General features: G+C 34.9%; 1 long non-coding RNA gene across 1 annotated transcript in view; it reads right to left on the bottom strand.

Annotated features, from left to right (window-relative positions):
• Positions 1-12,392: 12,392 nt before the first annotated feature.
• Positions 12,393-12,603, bottom strand: part of LOC110456257 — a 6,106-nt gene continuing 5,895 nt past the window's right edge. Inside the window, exon 3 of the long non-coding RNA XR_002463571.1 lies at positions 12,393-12,559. This is a non-coding gene — a long non-coding RNA (uncharacterized LOC110456257). The remainder of the gene's footprint in view (positions 12,560-12,603) is intronic.

Genomic DNA, 12,603 nt, shown 5'->3' with positions numbered 1-12,603 from the left:
AAGAAGTTTCCTTCTTCGCATTTCTAGCGTTTATTTAGAAAGGCAATCCTAGGACTACGACTTTTTTTATTGAAAGAGTTCGACGTAGCAGTTGTTGAATTGTATTTTGTATCTGTATTTTCGTTTCAAATATTGATCTTAAGAGTACCATTTTTAATAAACTCAAAGGGAAATTTATATCATACTGGAGAAATGAAATGTATATACCTCTCCGAAAGGAATCGACTATATAATCTATAAGTACAACATGTACGAACTTTGTTTAGAAAAATACTTACTAGAACTCCCTCCGAAACTAGCCAAAGCGTATTGTAAATTCAGAACATGTAATACTAACTTACCAAATGAAAGTGGTAGGTGGTCCAATATACCACGTGAAAATATATTATGTAATTTATGTTATTTAAGAAAAACTGGCGACGAATTCCATTATCTGTTTAACTGTACACAACAACCAATACTCAATATATGTCCAGATATTATTATGAAAGACCAAGCACATTCAAATTTCATACACTATTCAATTATGTAACACAACATGAATTGATATTATTGGCTAAATTTATTACCGATATTAACGAGATAATTAATTAACAATACTTATGTCCATCCTGTTCCACCATGTAATATTGTCACCCATTTGTATATATGTTTCTCTACACTGTATTGTTTATGGAAATAAAAAAAATTGTCATTGTCATTGCCATTGTCATTGGTCAACCATATCTATTCCTGAATGTGTATCGATCGAGCCTCGCTATGATGTAATACACAGCAGGGCAGCAGAAAATTTTTCGGCAGAGCCGATGAAGATCAAATTTAGATCCGATTCATTAGTTTTAATGTAGTGTCGACGTCGATGTAAGCTGGTCCAGCTTCTTGAGACGCATCTTGATACTGTAGCATGTAGGTACAAATTTTGGTGATGATGACGCCAGTGATTGTTTAGCCGGGATTTAAAACTATTGAGGGAGGGGGCTTCTTCAAATGTATGTGGGAGAGAGTTCCACACGTCCACGACCCTACTACAGTACGGGTTCTTGGTTACGTTGAGCCTCATCCTTCTCTTGATAAGTTTTTATGGGTTTCCTCTTGTTGTGACCAATGTAGCCATTTTAATAATCGTGTCTTTGTCCAAAACGTCAATGTCATTAATGATTTTGTGGAGTTGTACGACATCTCCTCTCATTCCTCTATATTGTAAACTGGGGAGGCCCAGGGAGGAACACAGCCATTCACTATAAGATTATCCTTATAAGAACGGTTTAAAGTTGGATAACGCGTTATATAACTTGGTTAGTTAAGTGCCGCCATTGATATGGTTGTCTTATTTCATTTGGCAGTGGATCGGTTATTATAAAAGGTAAATCTGTGGTAAAAAGCAAAGCGAATTTGAGTTTAAAAGCTGAACGGTGTCTCATATACTTATATAAATTTAGTCTATTATGCTTTATTAAAAGGAACAATATATCGCATTTGTAGGTACCGAAACCTGTATGTATTGAAACGCTTGCAGATTGATTCCGTTCAGTTGTGAGATGCGTTAAGTAGATACACATTCATAAAATATATGAGTTAAGAACAACGTTACTCAATATTACTAAATTGTACAATAACATTCACAGTCACTATATAAATACCTATTAACATTTCCTACGTAGATAAACTGTTATTAGAACTCTTTAACCATGCATCATGTATCATACAAACAAACCTTCCCATCTTTACTACCTTCAACATTAAAACTTAACAGTCTACCTTAAGAAAATAATCTGGTTCTTTTTTATGTTTACTCTTCATGCTATCAACATATTGGCATAAAGTGGTCTCCCCTCAATATTTAAGAAAAAAACTTTTAATATCAATTGCATATCCGGGTAAACTTACAACCCGTAAAGAATTAATTAAAACATGAAGATTTTTTTTTGGTATTTAAGTAGATAACAGGCGTACATGTATGTATTATATCTGTCTTGTGTATGTGTTATGTTGATAAGTATGTTTATTGGTTTATGTGTATGTGTAGACCCAAATGGCATGGTAAATATATAATTATTTATTGTAATAGAAAGGATGGATGTATCCACATATTAATGTCTTAATATAAAGAATGTTCGCAATATCTATATGCTGTCAGGCATGCGAGGATGTGTGTGTATTGGTACGAGTGTATGTGTATACAACTATGTGTGGTATATATGTATGACTCAAGTAATATATTTGTCATTTCGAGTGTGTGTATGATGTATTTATGAATACATAATTTGTAGTTAAATTTCACATAATTGTACACTGTTTATGTTTTTGTGTTTATGTATATAGGTCTAAATTGCTAGGTACAATAGTATTTGTACTCTTTTTTTATTTCCCCAGACATTCCTTCTTAAAGTAATCCAAATAACACATGAAAAACAACATCATTCAAAGTACATGAATTTGGTTTTATCTTGTCTAAATTTTAGGACAATATGGCAATCCCAAATCAAAAAAGCAGAATTTTTGTAAATGAATTTATAAATATGAAAATACTTTAAATATTTGAATATATAAAGAAGGAATGTTTAATGTAATTTAATATATCAATTTAATCAAAATAAACATTATCGTTATTGTAATGAATGAAATATAGGTATGAAAGAATGAATGATTTTGAATTTGAGTATGAAAGAATGAATGAAAAAGAAAGAGAGAATGAAGAGAAAGAGGCCTTTTGCATGAGGCTATATTATGTAAGAGGGATGATCCCGGGGCACCCCAACCCTGGCATCCCTCCCAAAGTTGCTGGGGAAATAAAACAATTTGAACCTAAAAAATCAATTAAAAAACCCCAACATAATGGAAGCACACTCCTGCAGGTGGGGATCGGGAAAAGAATACACCTGCTGTTATCCTCTGCATGTATCGTAAGAGGCGACTAAAGTGGGGATCCCCTGCAGAATTGGGGATTTGCTTTGGTGTCCTCTATTAGGGGACACAAAAGCGACGATAATAAAGAGGTGAGCACACCAACATACCCTGTATCCTGCATACATACACACACGCAAGTACGCATACACTTCACACATGTATGCACGTCCATGTATGACCTTAGCTGTTAATAGGACGTTAAACAAAATTAAACAAAAACCAAACCAAACCAAACCAAACCAATATTGGCAGCATTTTCTATGATCAGTGAGAACGCGGCAATGTTGAATACAGGTAATCTGTAAATTTGTGAGCAGCAGACATTGTCATTGATTACGCAGTCTGATCTCTTTCTGTTGGGATTTTCGCTTCGGATCATTTTTTAAAGCATAAAGCAGGAAGCATAACAACTCCATTATTGCTCACGATATTTATTATGCTGAATATTTTTTTCTGGAACATTATTGAGGATCATTTCAAAATGTTTTTAAATTCCTAAAAAGACCGGCAACTTATACTTGTCTTAAATAAGGAAATAATATTTTGTAAGATCCAATCTTTTTAGTCTTGTATACAGTAGAAAAGAGGTGGCACAATCTTCTGCGGTGCTTTTTTGTGAGTTTTATGATAAACTATCGAATAACCGTATGATTTGTTATTATAACACATTTCCTATATCTTTACTTAATTTTCAAATAAATTCAATATAGCTAAGTTCGAGTAAGGAAAACTATTTTCTCTCAGAGGGGCATGTAGTTGCATGAGTATGAATTACATTATCTTTTGAATGTTACTTCGAAAAATGGGCTTCGTTCGTTCCTATCATTTCGTTCCTTCCCCATGATTTACCGTCTTCCTTGAAAGTGCTTATGACTTTCTGTCTTTTTTTGAGAATATTTCCAAAGTTATGCAACCATGAATAATTTCCCCAATTTCAAATCGCACAGGAACTTTGTAAAATCGAATATGACAGTCTGGATAACCTAAAAGAAGAGAGGTTACCGATTAATTTGGCTATAAACGTCATGTGAATCATAACACTCAAAGATATCTCGAAAGTTAGCCAGCTTCGAAAATAAGCTAGTCTTGAAATTATGTCTTGGATTCCATGCAATTAATGGTGGACCTTGCAAATCTGCAATGCTTTTGTTATCGCAACAGCAAACATCTATAGCTACATGTTTGTAATTTAAGCGCTCCACCTTCAAACTTTGGTTCAGCACAAAAGTAAAAATAAGATGAAAATAAAAAACGGCGAGTGCCACGAATTTTTACGATAAATTGTTTTGAATATTTTAAACTATAATGCAACTGTTGCATGGAACGTTCAAAAGGTTCGAAAAGACAGTCTTGAAAATAAGCCGTACACGCTTTACTGTCTAATTGGCTTAAAAAACAAGACTGCATTAAAATATAAGACGTCTTCGAAAATAAGTATGGGATTTCTTAATTAATTAAGTCGCGGCTTATTTCGATATCTCGGAGGGCATTGGAGTTGAAAGAGAAGTTGAAATGGTTGACATAAAAAAAAATCTGTAAAGTTTTTATGTTTGTCTGTGTCAATGCACATGTTGATGGTCTATTTGTTTTATCCTGAAAACAGCAGTTGTACACATGTATTTAATACGGGAATTATTAATGTATCATTTATGGAATTCCTACCTATACGTCTGTGATCTGACCTGCTTTTGTTTGATAGTTTAAGGCTTTTTGATATGTATTTAATATTCAGAAATTGTGACGTATTTCCTACATTGAGAAAACATATCTGAACAGCATTATAATAATCTTTTAAGCGATTCTGTTATGTAAGAGTTATGCCCCCTATGCTATTGTTCATGCTTTATGTGCTAAGAAAACACGCGTATGATTTATAACGTATAGATAAGTTGATACATTATTCTAGTCAACAACCAATCAGATATAACGTTTGATTGTTAAAAAATCCATTATAAATTATTCGCAACCATGGTTTACAAACCTCCATTGTCACATTTCAATTCATGTTATAAGAAATATTTAATAATTTGTTTCAGATTTGAACATAATTATGTTGAAACGCCATAGAAAATATTAATTAGGGAAAATCTACCACTGAAATCGAAATGTAGATGCTAAATATAGAACCTCGTTGCGAAAACTAGATTAATGAGGAAAATTAAACATGAGATAATGGGCCTGCACGAAGCTTCCAATTCAGCGATGCTCTCGACAATCCGGTTGACCTTTCATGTCACCAGTTAACGTAAATAGAAACACACTTGTGTCGTTGTTTACATTAAACAAGATGCAAGAAACTTTATTAAAAGTCGCATACATGATTTTTTTTTTTTTTAGCTCTTGAGAGTTATTATTGCGATAAATATATGTAAAAATAACAATAACACACTAGATTACAAGTAAAGGGAGATCACCTATGTTCTATCAACTCCTTTGTTTTTTTATTTGTTTGTTGTTTGTTTATTTGTTTGTGTGTTTATTTGTTTATGCATTGCAATCTTTATGATATGTTGTTCGCACGTTAAAAACATAATTTTAATTAGCTAGTTAATTGCATGTTTTAATGCTTCAGAGAAATCAATCATTTGGGTAGCGTGTTGTGGTTATAGCGTAATAGATCTGACTATTATCTTGTTTTGCACTTGTTTTAATCGATTTTCGGGTTTCTATACTCATGATTTTCTTTTATTATTTTTTAACACTGAGCGGGTGTCTCTTTTGGTGGACAGTTTCGTCACTGAGCACAAACTTCACCCAGTGCCTTTTATGCATGAAAAGGATTACCATTGACTTGATACTCGCCAAGTAAATCCACAGTTAACGAAGGCCTGTCATAGAGCATCTTATAGGCACTGAATCCATTATCTGAAGACAAAATACCCCGACGGATCACCTGCTGTCTTCGAAAAAAAATTGGAAAGCTCTGGTAGTATTTTATTTATATATAAACGCCTCGTTTTGTACTTGTGAAGTCTTGCAAAATCGTTCATTGCTTTGTCCTTTCAGACACGTAAGTGTTTTTTAACATCTAAAAATTCAGAAATAAAAGCTGTCACAATCTCAGCATACTAACTTGTGACAGGGCTTGCTTCGCTTTCCCCAAATAAAATAGGTTCTACCAGAACCACTAAATCCGTGGTTTACACAACCCCCATTGCTGTCGATGGTATTGAATATGATCCCCTAGGTGTGATATATAAAACAAAGCAAAAGTTTGTATACGACAAAGTATGAATGATCAGTTTTCGACAGTAAAATGGTGAGAGAATAAATGTTGTCACTATTTGACTCTAGGAACACCCATACATTTTATAGTTTATGTTGGAAATTCATCAAATCAAGCATGCAGTCAAATAAATGTAATGTCTTTGATCTTTCTTCAAAGGAAACGTATCCGGATTTTTTTTAATATTTTTCTTGACGTTGGTAAGTATAGTTTTGTATCACTCTTCTAAGGAAACGTATGCGGAATATATTTTTTATATTTTCTTCACGTTGGTAAGCATAGTTTTGTATCACTCTTCTAAGGAAACGTATCCGGAATAAAACATTTTAATATTTTTCTTCACGTTGGTAAGTATAGTTTTGTATCACTCTTCTAAGGAAACGTATCCGGAATGAAACATTTTAATATTTTTCTTCACGTTGGTAAGTATAGTTTTGTATCACTCTTCTAAGGAAACGTATCCGGAATGAAACATTTTAATATTTTTCTTCACGTTGGTAAGTATAGTTTTGTATCACTCTTCTAAAGAAACGTATCCAGAGTATTTTTTTCGATTATTTTTCTACACGTTGGTAAGTATAGGTTTTGTATCACTCTTCTAAAGAGACGTATCTGGAATATGTTTTTAAAATATTTTTCTTCACGTTGGTAAGTATATTAAGTATAAGCTTTTTTTAATCACTACTCAATAATTTACAAATATCGTTGATATCTAAAGTTCAACACTAGTGATAACTGTCTAGATACGCAGATACATACCTGACAAATGCTTCAAAGGGCATTTTTGGCGGGTTTAGTGGCATATGAGAGCGCTGCAGGCGTCTGCTGTTGACAACCGGAAGTTTACAAGCCAAACCGGTGAAGTGGGACGTTTTTCTAAAGTTCAATATTTGTAGAATGCATTCAATGCAAAAATAACAATAACCTATTTGAATTACTCAGAGGCACTTTACAGTACAGATATATATAATTTATACAATCAGTACAATAAGCATATACATTAATCAATACAATTTTTGAGGAATTCGCAGGAGCTGCCTTATCAGGCGCTAACTACTAGTCCTATACCACCTGGCTGATATCTTCCTATGTGTGTATGCCTGCGATAGTGCTGGAGATGTAATGTGTTCTGTTTGTAGTGGGACCATGCTTCCAACGGTATCATTTATAGTGCTACAGCACAGATACCTCAACATCCCCCAGACCATTTTTTACTCCACCCGGGTTGTTGGGGTTATGCGGGCAGGAGAAAAATACTTTCTCTGAATATTCAATGCGAACGACGACTTCGGCGTTAGAACCCAGGCCACCTGCTGGAAGGCCGGAGTGTTAACCAATCGGCCAATCCGGTCATCCTACCGACTATCCTCTGAAGTTTAAAAAATATGAGCAATGTATATCTCATTACTTGGAGTACACTACACCGATGAGAAAAAGATAAAATAGGGAAATACAGTACTGTTGTTTACCTTGAGGAGCATCTCATTAGTCATGATTGATCTAAACCAACGAAGAGCAGCAATATTTTTGTAAACATTTTACAAACATATTACACATGTTCTTCCCATGATAAACAATAACATAAACGTTCGAAAACAATAGATATGAATGCATTTGAAGTTAATAACTGTAAAATTTGTAAGTAAGCATGTACATGTATGGTAATACTATTGTTTGTTTGTTATTATTCAGCAATTAGAGACTAAATTATCGGTATAAGATATTACGAACTTAAACTAACGAAAACAATGAAAGGATTACCGAATTAGAAAACGTAAATATAAAAAAGAATATAAATATACAGCATTTGATCAAGCGTCCTATCTAGCTAGCATAAGCCACTCTAAAACGCTTTACAGTACACAGATATACAATTTATAAATTATCAAATACATTAATCAATTTTGAGACATTCGCAGGAGCTGCCTTATCAGGCGCTAACTACTAGTCCTATATGCCACCAGGCTAAATATCTCCCTATGTGTGTATATGCCTGCGTGTGTGCACGTGCTGGAGATGTTTGCAATGGGACCGTGCTTCCAACGGCATCACTTATAGTGCCATCTCACTTGAATGCTACAGCACAGATACAGCAACATCCAACTAAGACCAATTCATACTCCCCCTGTGTTGTTGGAGTTGTATGGGCAAGAGAAAAACACTTTCTCTGAATATCCATGCGCACGACGACTTCGGGGATCGAACCCCGGCCGCCTACGTGGAAGGCCGGAGTGTTATCCATTCGGCCAATCCGCCCATAATAATTCTGCTTCTTTTGTTTTCGAAACGCTGAACCAATTAAAGAAGAAAAAAACCTTAATATTGAATAAATTCGATACTCTAGTATTGCTCTCAAAAAACCGTTAGATAGTACCATAGATGTTCTAGATATTAAAGCTTTTCCCGGCATGGAAGAGGGGTTCCCCGGATGGCTAGATGACCAACCATGCATTCACATCGTTTGAAGTCCAGCTACGAACCCCATTTTGTACAGAGAACATTATAATCGGTTCTTTTCTGTCGTATCACTTTCATCGTCTCTGTTTTGAACTCAAGTAGATCTTCACTCCTGTTGGACTGCACCTGAATCAAAAGGAGAGGAGATAATTGTGACAAATATGGCGGATGAAAACGGCAGAACATGATGAAGAGTTGTGGTGACAGACAGACGAGAGGTCTAGTTCCCATGACAACTGCCATATGCATGTTGCCTCAAAGCATGATGGAAATCCAAACCATTGGGATCCTAACTAGTCTCGTTCAACCAGACGCTTGATCACTTGTCTCTGTTTGGCGTAGCTTGCGCAGACAACAAGAGTCTGGTTGAACGAGACTATATCCTAACCAACTGATTATGTATGCATAGAATACTTATCCGGATAGATATTTCAAAGGGACAAAAAGTTTAAAGGACGCTTGTTAAGGCAACATATAGTTATACATGCATAGGTACTCCTAATTTAGATTTTTGAGACTTTATGATAATAAAGCTCTTACTAAGTTTTTTTTTTTATCAAATACTCTACAGTTGGTTATTTTCACGGGAAATATAATTTCGCTTTATTCGCGATCAACAAAAATACTGCGAAATTAAATGCCCAAAGAATATGAGAACCATGAATCTACAGAAATAATTAAAAAATACCATGTTATTTTACCGTTTAACAATCGGATATTGGAGATAAAAGATCACACCAATATCGTAATTAACGTTCTTTTGATTACGCACTTTCAAAATAAACCTCATCACCCAAAATTCAAAAGTACCTTCGTGAATGTAATATAATTATCTGGCTCTGTTACCGTGCTTCCAATGGTATCATTTATAATGCCTCCTCACTTGAATGGTACAGCACAGATACCGCAACATCTAACCTAGACCATCTAATACTCCACCTGGGTTGTTTGAGTTGTGTTGGCAGTAGAAAAATCCTTTCTCTGAATAATCCATGCGTACGACGACTTTTGAGATCGAACCCCTGCCGCCTGCGTGAAAGGCCGGAGTGTTCACCACTCGACCAATCCACCTATGAAGCTGAAATTGCTGATTTCTGAAATTTGGCGTTGTTTTGTTATGTTTTGATAAAACTTTCATTTTTGATTTCTGATAAAACAAATCACTTGCATATCTTCTTAATTGACAACGAATGACTTTGAGGTTATTTGTATTACATTTGAGTTTTAGAAAATCATACAAAGATGAAGGAATTACAGTTTCTTAACTACTAACTGAAACAGAGCTTGTTACAGAGGCTCCCAATACTTATGCAATGCAGTAGAAGGGAATACACATTCTTTAGCTATAAGTTTTATGAAGCGGTGACATAATTTGGATTTTACCTAGTTGTTAATGTCGGATATCAATGAAACAGGAGACGCTTACCCATCCGGAACACTTGGTTTTATTCACCTTTTACTTTGGAAATTGTCTCTTAGTAAATTTTCTAAAAAGTTTTATCGTTTTTGAATTCGATTAACGGTTTTGGTGACATTGCAGTATTTTCTCTGTATTTTTTTTCTAGCAGCTGGTACATTTAAATGTTTTTCTTATTTCGAAATGTGCGTGTGTTTGTTATTTTTTTCTCTCCATATAATTGAAAGATACTGAAGAGATATGCAGGCGTATAAGAGTTTATGTTTTTGCCATATTTCTGAAAGTATTCGAAGAGATTTACCCTTAATTCGTGGACCTCTAATGAAACCCATAACAGATTCAAGTTGATCAGATTATAATTTCTAACAGTTATCCCAAACGATATTTAAATATTATAATACTGGTCTTGAATATTTCAACATTGATAGTGTTTAATTTGAAAAAAAAAAAATGCTATAAATATGAGCAGATGTTTACAAACACGTTTTATCAACTTATCCACGCCTTTTCCTCCAGTATAGATTTGTATTGTAATGAAGATTGATTAATTTCTGATGAAATCTTTTGGCATTGGATGCATTGATTTGGTATAAATAATAAAAGTGTCTCGACTCTAAACCGCTGAAAACAACTCACTAAGCAACAGTGTGCCGAGTATATGTCAGAGTAAAACTGGCGTCATGCTTCATTTCAAATGCTAGTAATTGGGACGTGTTTGAGCTGTGCTTGGCAATATAATTTCTTTTTCAAATTTTAGAACCACACATATATTAACATATAAACATCTATGAATCACCCTGAACATTAAGGTAAATGAGGGTCACACATTACGGTTACGCTCTCTAACGTGTTCTGCACCCCTGGAAGATGTCATGACAAACCATACACGCTTCACTTGTCACATTGTAGATGATGCAACAAAACTAGTTTAGTCCTTTGATGTACATCAACGGAATCGCGGGGCATCGTAACATTAAAATTGACCGGCTTTGAAATTGGGTGTCGCTCCTCTGTAATCTTCAAAGGACTGGGCAAACAATCAAATAGTTAACCGTACGCGTGTGCATTAGATTTTGTAATGACATATTCAAGGCGTGTAGAGAAGGTATTCCTGGAATTTCAGTGGAAATTACATTGATGCTGCAGGCAATAGGAAGTAAGCGCTCAGCAGACTAGGTAGTCGATAAGAAATGGAAAAACATGCGTTACCCATGAATTGTTTGAGCCAACAGTATATAAAGCAGCTGAGCAGTCGAATCTGCGCATCGGTCATAACCTAAACAAGGACGTAAAGCTCCAACAATTAATCAAATCAAAGAATCTGTGTGCGCAGTTCCCAGGCAAGATGCAACCGTTTCGCTGTGGCTAGACAGTCAGTGCAAAGTACGTAGGACCAAGGCAAGATAACCCGGTGCGCCGTTGTTGGACAGTCAGTTAAAAGTAAGCAGTTCTCAGACAAGATAAAAACCGGTGCGCCGTTATAAGACAGTCAGTTCGAATGCCAGATAAACCTTTTCGCCATGGTAAGACAACCAGTGCATGGTGCCCAGTTCCAAGGCCAGATATCACCGATGCGTTAGGTTAGACAACCAATGCTTAGTGTCCAGTTCCAAGGCCTGATATAACTGGTGCTCCGTGGTAAGACATTCGCTTTTCTCTTGGTTAAAAGTTTGTAAAAATCATACATATATAAACACAGAGGTACCTATAGTTTTCCCTCTCTCCAATTCTGCTGCACTTCTTGAAAGAAAGAAAAAAGCCCTTTCCATGAATGCAAATACCTTTGTTCTTCACTAACAAAGTTATTTGGGTACACTATCAAGTTTGACCCCTGTGACCTTGAATATGGATCACGGTAATTTCTCTTCCTTTCTTCAAAAGAAGTTGTTTGAATGACAATGTCAACTCTATAACCTTGAACAATAAGTTAAGGTCATTCGTTTCACGAACTTATTAGCACTACATGACAGTGAGTTTAATCTAATATCATGACACTAGACCTTTTGATTTTTCAGTAGAAGCTGTTTAAATGTTTTAACAAATTTCATCCCTTTGATCTAGAACTCAGGTCATTTCTATTCTCAAATTTCGTAACACGCTTTGACAGTGAGCCACAGACTAAAATGCCACGACAATAAGACCTTGTGGCTATATAACCGAAGTCATTTAAGTGTTATAATAAATTTGACCCCTGTCGGACTTTGTTTTTACAGCAGCGTGTACTGGGATTAATTCTTCGATTCTTAAGCGTGTTTTGTATTCTGTACATAGTATGACGTTACGTTAAATATCATGAGATTACTTCAACAATGAATCTAATTAGGCATTAAAATACGACATTCATTACAAATATTTGTCTATTTAAATGAAAAAAGTAAGAAGAAATAGATTTAGAGATTTAATAAAATGTCCAAAGTAAACACCAACAGAGAACTGTTATTACTTTCCAAAATTGCGGCAATGACAAATATGATCTCGGCCGCAATGCCATCGGTCAGTGGAACACACATCTGCACTGGTGTGGACGTGACAATCACTGGTATGGTCGCAATCTTTGAAAAATATATATAAAAACATCATGATATTTTTATTTAGT

Source organism: Mizuhopecten yessoensis, unplaced genomic scaffold (genome assembly GCF_002113885.1).
Source record: "Mizuhopecten yessoensis strain PY_sf001 unplaced genomic scaffold, ASM211388v2 scaffold8591, whole genome shotgun sequence".
NCBI lineage: Eukaryota > Metazoa > Mollusca > Bivalvia > Pectinida > Pectinidae > Mizuhopecten > Mizuhopecten yessoensis.
Note: the sequence above shows the minus strand (reverse complement) of the source record. Positions and strands in the feature narration are given on the sequence as shown.